General features: G+C 39.5%; 1 protein-coding gene across 3 annotated transcripts in view; it reads right to left on the reverse strand.

The window, feature by feature from the left end:
• GPR160 (G protein-coupled receptor 160) overlaps nucleotides 1–12,289 on the reverse strand; it is a 48,850-nt gene that overhangs the window by 24,847 nt on the left and 11,714 nt on the right. The window lies entirely within an intron of this gene.

The raw sequence follows: 12,289 nt of genomic DNA on the forward strand, positions 1-12,289 counted from the left end.
GCTGTTGCCCAGGCCGGTCTTGAACTCCTAGCCTCAAGCAATTATCCTTCCTACGCCTCCCAAAGTGGTGGGATTAACAGGCATGAGCCACCTCACCTCGTCCATTTTCCTATTGTAGAGGACCTTTTCCCTTTGTAATTAATACTTTGAAACTGTTAGACTAATCTGTTCCATAACAAAGTTTCACCTGATAGTTTTAGCATCCGTTTATCATCCTTGCCTGAATTAATCACCACACTGGGAGTTGTAAAATAGTAATTTTCTAATTCTAAGATTCATTTGGCTTTCATGAGCTGGCAATTGTTTCTAGAAATACATTATGGATTTTTGTTTTTTTTTGAGACGGAGTCTCGCTCTGTCGCCCAGGCTGGAGTGCAGTGGCTGGATCTCAGCTCACTGCAAGCTCCGCCTCCCGGGTTTATGCCATTCTCCTGCCTCAGCCTCCCAAGTAGCTGGGACTACAGGTGCCCACCACCTTGCCCGGGTAGTTTTTTGTATTTTTTGGTAGAGACAGGGTTTCACCGGATTAGCCAGGTTGGTCTCGATCACCTGACCTCGTGATCCGCTCGTCTCGGCCTCCCAAAGTGCTGGGATTACAGGCTTGAGCCACCGCGCCCGGCCTGATTTATTTTTATTAAATGTGTTATAATTCACTGCCATCATTCTTTTGAATGCTTAAAATTTTCCAAATCATCTTGTCAGGCAGGGTTCCTTTAGGCTGGCTCCCATATGTATCATTTACCTTCCCAGTTGCTGAGCACGTGACTGCTTTGGCACGTTGTACTTCTGGGGGTCATTTTTTTCATGGAGCCCTGTTTTTTTTAGTAAAATATGGTATTTTGAAACTAGAATCTGGGTGGCACACTGATACCTCCAAAGCAAAGCTACCATCACAGGATTCTTCCTCACCTTATTTCAGTGTTTGTGAAATAGTGAAATACATACTTGAAAGAATCTGGTTCCCACGTGGACATATGGTGGGGACCACCACACACTTGGGCCTGCTAGAGTGGGGAGTGGAGAGAGGAAAAGCATCAGGAAGAACAGCTAATTGATGCTGGGCTTAATACCTAGGTGATGGAATGATCTATACAGCAAACCACCATGGCACTTGTTTCCCTGTGTAACAAACCTCCACATCCTGCACATGTACCCCTGAACTTAAAAGTTGAAGAAAATAAAAGGGCAGGAAGCAACATTAATAGCAAATTAGAGATTAACTTAAAGGATCAGGAAGGGTCCCAGCAGGAAGCTGACTCCAACTCCTGTGACTGAATGTAGAATTTCAATGAAGAAATTAACAACAAAAAAGAACCTGGTCCCAATGACATTAGTATATTGATTCAAACTACAATACATATTAAGTAGTCTCAGAGTTACTACACTGATAGCATTGCCAACAATTAACCATGTAAATAAAGCCTAACATTTTTCCATATTTTTTGTCCCTTGACTATATTCCACTAAGCTTGTATAGTCTGAGTACTCTGCTAAAAAGTTATCTGAATTCTTTTCTTGTATCTATGTAATCAATTTGATATAGTGTTTTGATTATTAGTTTCTCTTTGTACATTCAATGACAGGATTTCCTTTGTTTTCATTATTTTTATTTCATTTTAATTTTACATAATTGAATATATAAAATATTTACACAGTTCAAAATCAAAACTATATAAAAAAGGTATGCTCAGAAAAGTCTCATTTCCATACTTATTTCCTCCACCAATATCCACCCACCCCCTATCATTTATTTCTGGTTTATGGTTCCCGTGCATCTTTCTACAAAAATAAGTGTGTATGTGTGTGTGTGTGTGTGTGTGTACATGTGTGGTTATTTCCCTTTCCATCTTAAATACAAGGTAGCACATTAGATATACTTTTTGTGACTCTTTATTGCCCCTTAAAACATCCTAGAAAGCACTTCATCTTTGTTATCAGCTATCTTCCTTTTTAATTTTTCAAAAATTGTTTTTATGGCTGTATTATGTAGATACACTATAGTTTATTCAGCCAGTTCTATGAGTGGACATATAGGTTGTTTCCAAATTTGTTCTATCTGCAAATAATGTAGCGATGAACAACCTTCTGTACATATTCTTAGTTATTTTGTGAGGGTGTTTCCTCTGGAATAATTGCTAGAAGTGGGGCCATTAGGTCAAAGGGTGAATGCTTATATAATTTTGTTAGATATTGCCAATTTTTCTTTTATAGGGACTGCTGATCACCATTTTTGAATGACGGTTTAACTGGTATTGAATTCTAAGTTGAAGATAATACTCTCTTGTGTTTTCAGTTCTATTGCTGATGAGAAATCTGTTGTTTCTCATCCCTGTTTCTTAGAGGTATGGCAGAAACTTATTCTCCATTTTATCTTCCCTTCTTTTTCCCAGGCACATGGCTGACCTCTATTTCCCAGGCTCCCCAGCAATTAGGTATGGCCGGTGGGGCGTGCGCAGACGCGAGGGAGACCATTTCTGGCCTAGCTTATTCCCCACCACCCACTTCCTGTGGGAAAGCAGAGCAATTCTGAAACCCATGTGGGTGCCGTCAGCTGGGTCCCTGAGGGGACAGCCACCTAGTGGCCTGAAATACCCACCCAGGCCCGCTACACAAGAGAAGTAAGTTCGTACTGGATTTGACCCATCGCATTTTTGATCTTTTTAAAGCATTTTAGCCCATTTTACTTAATACAAAACTGTTCTAACTGGTTCTTTTTCCTATCCCTCCCCCTTGCTTCTACTTTATCATTTTTATCTACTGCAAGACTTCATTCATCTTAAGAATTCTAAACATACTTATTTTATTGTCATTTCCAGGAATTCCAACTGCTAATTTCACTTTTAGTAAATTCGTGTCTTGCTTGAACAAATTTTGAACTCTACGTCTATGTCTTCATGTATTTTAAACTTTTGCTTTGCAAGCTTACTTTGAGTAGGAGTTTTCGATTGCTGTATCTTTCCCCACTCTCTCTCTTCCCAGACAGCTTTCAGTCCCTCCACCTGGCCTCTCAGGACTTCTTCCAAACCAGGTCTCAAAATGCCACTTGGTGTTCCTGCTCAGTTGTGGTATCAACGATACTGCGGATCCAGGCCCTGGGCCAAGAAAGCAGCATGGCTCAGCTTCTGGTTCTGAAGCTGCATCTTTGTCTCTGAAACTTCCAGAAGCCCATTCCTTTCAGGTAATCCATCTTTTCCAGCCTTCTTTCTTAGGTTTGGGAGGGAGGGCACTGCGATCTCTGATTTCAGTGTAGCCAGTGTTTCTTAGAGGTATGGGAGAAACTTGGTTATTCTCCCAATTTACATTCCCTGGAGCTTGGCTCCAACTCCTTGGTCTCAGCTCATGTGGATACTTTTACATCCCCATCTTCTCTTTTTTTTTAATGTTTTTAGTTTTAAGTTCAGCCTCCACAGAGTCTCAGAAATTGCCAGTGCCAACCATATTTCACCATGGCAGGGTACTGAGAAAAGTTTTCCATTAGGAAGTGTCTCAGATAAACTTCACTGGCTATGAAATGACCACTGCACAAAGCTATATCCCCTTATTCTAAAAAACCTGAGTTCCTGGTTGCCTCTGCTGGAGAGGCCTGCAGCTTGAGCCTGCTTACCCCTTTGTATTTCAACTTACGTTCTAGGTAACTAGAATGACCATAGCCCAGTTATACTTATTTGGTTACCCTTTTTATATTATAACTACCTTTGCTAGGTGTTTGGAGCCTGAACCCCTGTGCCATCTTGACCAGATGTCTCAACTTAAATAATTGTTTTGCTCTCCTGCAGCTCTTGTATACATTTTGTAAGGCCCTCTTTACATAGTGAATGTACTTAATGCCACACACACATAGTATGCACTCAAGCTAACCATAGTTCTCAGAAGTCTTGGTATTGCCAGTTACAAAATGACTTCACTGTATCATTTGCCTGCTTTCAGTCTCATACAAGTATTAACTAGAGCACTGATGTATGAAATGTGGTATTCTGCATATACCCACATTATAGTTACTGTGATGGTTCAACCACCTTGTGATTCACCACGGCCCATGGGCTTTTTCTGCCAAAAATAGGCACGACGCCAATCATTCTCCAATTTGAACCTCTTACTTACAAAATTAATTCACCTTCATTTGATTTTATCCAGTATTTTATAAATACTGTACCCCATTAATATAGGTTATTTTGACTTCTGTCTCTACTATTTCTCACAAACATACTAATATGCCACCAGTTATGGATTAAAACTGATTAAACAGAACGGTTCCCAGACTGACCTCTCGCACTGGAACCATATCCTTGATAATGTCTCTGTGTCACCTTCTCACCATCTAACTGTGGTATCATGTGAGCTGATCTGTTTCCCCGGGTTGCTGTTGATTATGTCATTCGTAATGAAATCAATAGCATGAGAAAGTGAAGACTATGTCTCTTGCTTCCTCCAGATCCTTAAAATGTTCTTGAAAACAAATCAGGTTACACTGACACGATTCATTTTTCTATAAAGCTACCACGAATTTTTACTCAATGCCTTATGTTTGCTTATAAATTAGTATTCTGGTGATGTATATTTTCAAATAACCTTCCCTGACAATGTGACTGTATTTTATTGACTGCAAATTCTACACATGTATTCACCTCGTCATCATTTTGATGGAAACTGATAATTAATACAAGTATAAGGTTTAGAATTAAGGAGAAAGGAGTTGCATACCTTGTACTACTCATCCAGGTACTGAGTTTTAAGAACAATATCAATAAATAGAAATATATCTAAAAAATCAACAAATATGGGAATGGGATTAATAAGAGCAATAAAGGATTATAAGAACAGAAGTTATTCAGATACTTATGGGCTGACTGCTTAGCAAACATGCTTACAGAAGAGGTTTAAGAATAGTGGGGTTTTTTGTTTTTTTTTTTGTTTTTTTTGTTTTTTGAGATGGAGTCTCGCTCTGTCACCCAGGCTGGAGTGCAGTGGTGCGATCTCGGCTCACTGCAAGCTCTGCCTCCCGGGTTCACGCCATTCTCCTGCCTCAGCCTCCCTAGTAGCTGGGACTACAAGCACCCACCACCATGCCTGGCTAATTTTTTTGTATTTTTTAGGAGAGACGGGGTTTCACTGTGTTAGCCAGGATCGTCTCGATCTCCTGACCTCATGATCCGCCTGCCTCGGCCTCCCAAAGTGCTGGGATTATAGGTGTGAGCCACTGTGCCCGGCCTAAAAAGAGTTTTTAAAAGAACATCTGAACTAGAGATTGCCTCCTGGTTCTCAATGACTATCATGTCCTTTAGCTTGCTTTCTTAAGCAAAATAAAGGGCTTAAGCATACAACGATCTGGAAAGTAGCCATCAGAAATCTGTGCTCAATAGTCCCTGAGACCCCACTCTCCATCCCTGGCTTCTGAATGTGGCTCCTTGTATGACTCAACCACCGGAGAAGTTATGACATTCTTCATGCTTTCTGAAACCATGTTGTTCATGCTTTCTGAAACATGGTTATTCATCATTGCTGAGAAACTGAACCAGACCAACCACCTAAGGGAGACCCTTTTTTCACCATCACACTGTCAGGGGTAGCCTGCCCAATCAGCCAAGGTCCAGTACTCCTATAAGTCTTTCATAACAGTATCCCAGACCTATGCCAGCTTGCCCCACTACCATTCTACCTGTTTTGTTTCCATTCTCTCAGGATTCAGAAATATAACATACACATTTCCTAAGATTGACTTTATAGCCATACAGTAGAATATTATTCAGTCTTAAAAGGAAATGAAATCCTGGCCAGGCATGGTGGCTCATGCCTGTAATCCCAACACTTTGGGAGGCCAAGGTGGGCAGATCACCTGTGGTCAGGAGTTTGAGACCAGCTGGCCAACATGGCAAAACCCTGTCTCTACTAAAAATACAAAAAATAGCTGGGCATGGTGGCAGATGCCGGTAATCCCAGCTGCTAGGGAGGCTGAGGCAGGAGAATCCCTTGAATTTGGGAGGCAGAGGTTGCAGTGAGCCGAGATCAGACCACTGCATTCCACCCTGGGTGACAGAGCAAGACTTCATCTCAAAAAAAAAGAAAAAAAAAAAAAAGAAATTCTGATACATGCTAAAGGTGGATGAATCCCCTAAGACATTATACTAAGTGAATAAGTAGACAGAAAATGATAAATATCATATGATTCCATATATATGAGGTACCCAGAGTAATCAAATTCATAGACAAAAAGTAAATAGTAGCCAGGAGCTAGGAGAAGGGGAGAATGAGGAGTTACTGTTTAATGGGTGCAGGTTTTCAGCACAGGATGAAAAAGTTCTGAAGATGCATAGATAGTAGTATCAGTTGCACAACAATGTGAATGAACTTAATGCCACTGACCTGTACACTTAAAAATGGTAAAGATGGTAAATTTTAGGTATATTTTACCACAGTGATTTGACCTGAGCAGCTCAGTCCTTCTATTCTGCCAGAAGGTGATGATGTTTTCTTAGCCCCTGCTATCTGCTTCAATGTCAGGCAAAAGCAATTTTGAAGAGACAGTTTTCTGGATACCTCTGGGACCTCAGGGCCTTTGAACTTGTGTCTCAGAAGGCCATTCTGCCTGGGATGGTCTTTTTTCTTACACTCACGTAGCTTGCTCCCTCAACCGCCTCAAGTCTCTACTTAAATGAGACTTTTTTTTTTTTAAGCATGAGACTAATGATGAGAGTTTAAGATAAGTTTGTTAGGCAGGCAGGGCTCTCAAACCAAATAACTCTACACACACACACACACACGTTGCTTTTTAGTTTATAAAATATTTTATGGAAATTGCCTGATTCAAACTGTCTAAATCATGTTCTTGAACCTATATTCCATGAACAATGCCAAGATATTCAAGTGTTAAAGCTAAGTAATTTAAAAAAAAAAAAAAAGGGTAACTGCGGTCTTTTCCCTAATTTGAGGTGAGGAGAAAGTGCCAACAGATGACAAATAAATATATTCACATTACCAAATACAGAAAACAAGCATATGGCCATCTTGAGAGATGCAGAAAAATCTTTGGACAAAATTCAACAACCATTCATGATAAAAACCTCTCAGCAAAGTAGGAAACTGATGGTTTCCTCAACCTGATAAGAAACATCTGTGAAAAATCGATAGCTGTGATTATACTTAAGTGTGAAAGACTGACCATTTTGCCCCTAAAATTGGAAACAAGGTAAGGATATCTGCCCTTACCACTTCTACTCAACATTTTAGGATATCCTAGCCCATTCAGTAAGGCAAGAAAATAAAAGAAAGGCATACAGATTAGAAAGGATAAGATAAAACTATTTGTAGATGACATTTATGTATATTGATAATCCTAAGGTACTTACAAAAAATCTACTGGAATTAATAAATGAATTTAGTAAGACCACAAGTCAATTTTTAAAACCACATTGGTATATATAGCAACAAAACTGAAAAATGAAGGAAAATACATCATTTCCAATAGACTCAAACACATAAAATAAGAATAAATTTTTATAAATTTATAAATTTTTACAAAATGTCAATGCTAAAAGCTACAAAACACTGCCAAAGAAAACTAAAGACCTTAATAGAGATATGCCATGTTCATGGATAAGACGATTAATATTATTAACATGTCATCCTCCCCAGATTAGTTGATTCAATGTAGTTCTGATCAAAATCCAGGCCTTTTTCTTTTTTAAAGATATTGACAAGCTGATGCTAAAATGTATATGAAAACACAAAGGGTCAGAATAGTCAAAAACAAAGTTGGACGACTTACACTACCTGATTTCAAGACTTATAAATTACAGAACTCAAGACAATGAGCTTAAGAACAAACAGGTTGACAGAAGAGAGTTCAAACCAGTCCACTTGATTTATAAGAAAGTACCAATGCAATTCAACGCAGGAAAGGAAAGTCTTTTCAAAACATTGTGCTGGACTAACTGGATAACCGTATGAAAAAAAAAAAAGGACCTTAACCCCACTTCACACCATTAACACAAATTAACTCAGGCGAGATCACAGGCCTAACTATAAAATGTAAGACTCCACAAGGAAAACAAAGGAGAATATGTTTGCAACCTTGGAGCAAAGAAGTCTCAAACAAAACACAAAAAGCACCAAATATAAAAGAAAAAGAATTGATAAAGTGAAGTCATTAAAATTAGATTCTTCTGTTCATCATAAGAAAATGAAAAGGCAATAACAGACTGGGAGAAAATGCTTACAACACATGTATCTAACAAAAGACTTGTGCCCAGACTACCAGACTACATATATAAAGAGTGCCTACAAATGAATAGCAAAAAGTCAAACTACACAAACAAAAATGGGCAAAACACTTGAAAAGACATTCCAAAAAGAATATGTACAAATGGTCAATAGCACACAAAAAGGTACTCAACATCATTAGTTATCAGGATAAAGCTAATTAAAATGACAATGACATACAATTTCATCAGAATGACTAAAATCAGAAAGACCAACAATACCAAATATTAGAAAAGATGTAGAGTAACGAGAACTCTCATACACTGCTGTTTGAGGTGTAAAATGGTATATCCTCTTGGAAAATAGTGTGGCATTTCAACATACGCTTATCCTATGATCCAGTACTTCTACTGCTAGATATTTACCTAGGAGTAATTAAAACATGTTGGCCAGGCGTAGAGGCTCACGCCTGTAATCCCAACACTTTGGGAGGCCAAGGTGGGCGGATCACTTGAGGTCAGGAGTTCGAGATCAGCCTGGTCAACATTGTGAAACCATGTCTCTCCCAAAAATACAAAAATTAGCCGAGCATGGTGGCGTGCACCTGTAATCCCAGCTACTTAGGAGGCTGAGGCAGGGGATTCACTGGAGCCTGGGAGGTGGAGGTTGCAGTGAGCTGAGAATGTGCCATTACACTCCAGCCTGGGTGACAGAGTGAGACTCCATCTCAAAAACAAAACAAAACATGTCCACAAGACTTGTATAAGGTTCGGCAAGTATTTATTAGATATGAGATTAAAAACACAAACCATAAAAGAAATCAACAACTTAGGCTTCATCAAAATTTAAAACTTTTTTTTTCTTTAAAAGGCACCATTAGGGAAAACGTCATGGATTTGGGGAAAATATTTTCAAACTATATATTTGTTTTTCACTTTTTTATTTTTTGAGACAGAGTTTCGCCCTGTCTCCCAAGCTGGAGTGCAGTGGTGCGATCCTGGCTCACTGCAACCTCCACCTCCCGGGTTCTTCTTCTGCCTCAGCCTCTGGAGTAGGCAATTCTTCTGCCTCAGCCTCCGGAGTAGCTGCAATTACAGGCGCATGCCATCACGCCCACCTAATTTTTGTATTTTTAGTAGAGACAGGGTTTCGCCATGTTGGCCAGGCTGATCTTGAACTCCTGACCTCAGGTGATCTGCTGGCCTCGGCCTCCCAAAGTGCTGGGATTACAGGTGTGAGCCACTGCGCCCAGCCCCAAACCATATATTTGATACAGAATTTGCATCTAGATATATATCTTAAAATTCTTGAACCTCAGTAAGAGGGTGGTGAGAAATAACCCAATTTAAAAATGGGGCAGCACTTTGGGAGGCTGAGGCGGGCGGATCACGAGGTCAGGAGATCGAGACCATCCTGGCGAACATGGTGAAACCCCGTCTCTACTAAAAATACAAAAAAATCTAGCCGAGCGTGGTGATGGGCGCCTGTAGTCCCAGCTGCTTGGGAGGCTGAGGCAGGAGAATGGCGTGAGTCCAGGAGGCGGAGGTTGCAGTGAGCCAAGGTCGCGCCACTGCACTCCAACCTGGGCGATAGAGCCAGACTCCATCTCAAAAAAAAAAAAGGGGCAAAAGGTGTAACTAGACATGTCGTCGAAGATGATATATATCTATAACAATATCAATATAGATCAAATATCCAATAAAAAAGAAGACATACAAGTAACTAATAAGCACATGAAAAGGAACTCAACATCATTAGTCATTAGGGAAATGCAAATTAAAACTGCAATGAGACACCATTATATACCCTTTGGAATATCTATAATAAGAACGAGTAACAATTTCAAATGTCAGCAAGAATGTAGAGAACCCTCAAACACTGTTAGTGGGACTCTAACACTGTACAGCTGCTTTTGGAAAATAGTTTGGCAGTTTCTTAAAAAGTTAAACAGAAACTTACCACGTGACTCCACAATTATACCCATACAAATCTACTCAAGAGAAATGTAAATAAGGTCTATATTAACACTTGTAGATAGCAACATTACCTCGTTCATAGCATCATTATTCATAACAGCCAAGCCCTGGGAACAATTCAAATGTTCATCAACTGCTGAATGGATAAAATAAAATGTAGTATATTTATAAAACTGTATGTTATTCAATAATACAAAGCAGCAAGCTACTGATCCACGCTGCAACACGGATGAACCTCAAAAATGTTGTGCTAAGTGAGAGATGCCTGACACAAAAAACTATATAATCCAAGATTCCTCTAATTTGAAATTTCCCAGACAAGGCAAGAGACAGAAGTTCAATGGTTATCTGGGGCTAGAGGTGGGAACTGATTGTATACTGGCAGAGAGAAATTTGGGGGTGACAAGTCAAAAACTGGGTTATGGTGATGGCTGCACAAACCTATAAATTACTAAAAACCATAGAATTGTACATAATGAGTAGGTTTTATGGCATATAAATTATACCTCAATAAAGCTGTTTTTTAAAAAAGACTTATACAAGAATATTCATAGCAGCTATTTTTTTTAACAATTTTTTTTTTTTTTTTTGAGACAGGGTCTCGCTGTTTCGCCCAGGCTGGAGTGCAGTGGCACGATCTCAGCTTACTGCAACCTCTGCCTCCCAGGTTCACGTAATTCTCATGCCTCAGCCTCCCTAGCAGCTGGGATTACAGGTGCCTGCCATGATACCCAGCTAATAACAATTTTTTTTTTTAAGGTACAGAATCTTGCTATGTTGCCCAGGCTGGTCTCGAAATCCTGGACTCAAGTGATCTTCCCACCTTGACTTCCCAAAGTGCTGCTATGACAGGTGTGAGTGCCATGCTCAGCCATGGCAGTTTTATTCACAATAGCCCAAAACTGGAAACAACCCAAGTGATCATCAAAGGAGAATGGCTAAATTAGAGTATATTCAAAGAATGTAATATTAGTTACCAATAAAGAATTACAGAGTCACGCATGTATAAATCTCAAAAGCATTATGTTGAACAAAAGCAGCCACTTTTGTTTGTCTACTATGTATCACAATCCATTTATATGAAGTTGAAGAACAGACAATGCTCATTTATGGTGCTGGAAATCAGAACAGCAAGTGCCTCTGGACTGATTGCAAAGTAGCATGAGAGAACTGCCTGAAGCATGAAAATGTTCTGTGTCTTGACAGGAATGTTGTTTACATAGGTGCATACATTTATCAAAACTAAACACTTAAGATCTGTGCATTTTACTGTATGTACCTCGAAAATTTTTAAATACTTAAAAATGCCCCCCCAAAAGACATACTACTGGACAAATTCAGCATCAATTAATCACATGAATTTTCAGGAGGTACAGCAGTGTGCGTTTCTGTTGCCCATGTCAAATAGTTAATATAAATGGCTAAGAGTTTGATACTCATTTTTAAATGTTTTAATTATGTCATGATACAAACAAAAATACATTTAACATATGTAAATAATGCAACAGAATCAAACTCATTGTATATTAATTCACTTATTTACTCCAAAAACTTTTAAGGAGGATGAAAAATGTATTCCAGGCATCAAAGTTCAAATTATGACTTAATCACATATACAATACTGATGTTTCAATTTTTAAAAATTTAATTGTCAACCGGGCACTGTGGCTCACGCCTGTAATCCCAGCACTTTGGGAAGCTGAGGCAGGTGGATTCCCTGAGGTCGGGAGTTCAAGACCAGCCTGACCAATATGGAGAAACCCCACCTCTACTAAAAATACAAAAAAATTAGGTGGGCATGGTGGTGCATGCCTGTAATACCAGCTACTTGGGAGGCTGAGGTAGGAGAATCACTTGAACCTGGCAGGTGAACGTTATGGTGAGACGAGATCGCACCATTGTACTCCAGCCTGGGCAACAAGAGCAAAACTCCGTTTCAAAAAAAAAAAAATTAGCCGAGCATGGTGGCAGGCGCCTGTAATCCCAGTTACTCAGGAGGCCAAGGCAGGAGAATCACTTGAACCTGGGAGGTGAAGGTTGTGGTGAGCTGAGATCGCGCCATTGCACTCCAGCCTGGGCTACAAGAGCGAAACTCCATCTCAACAACAACAACAACA

This window comes from Theropithecus gelada, chromosome 2, assembly GCF_003255815.1.
Source record: "Theropithecus gelada isolate Dixy chromosome 2, Tgel_1.0, whole genome shotgun sequence".
NCBI classification, from domain to species: Eukaryota; Metazoa; Chordata; class Mammalia; order Primates; family Cercopithecidae; genus Theropithecus; species Theropithecus gelada.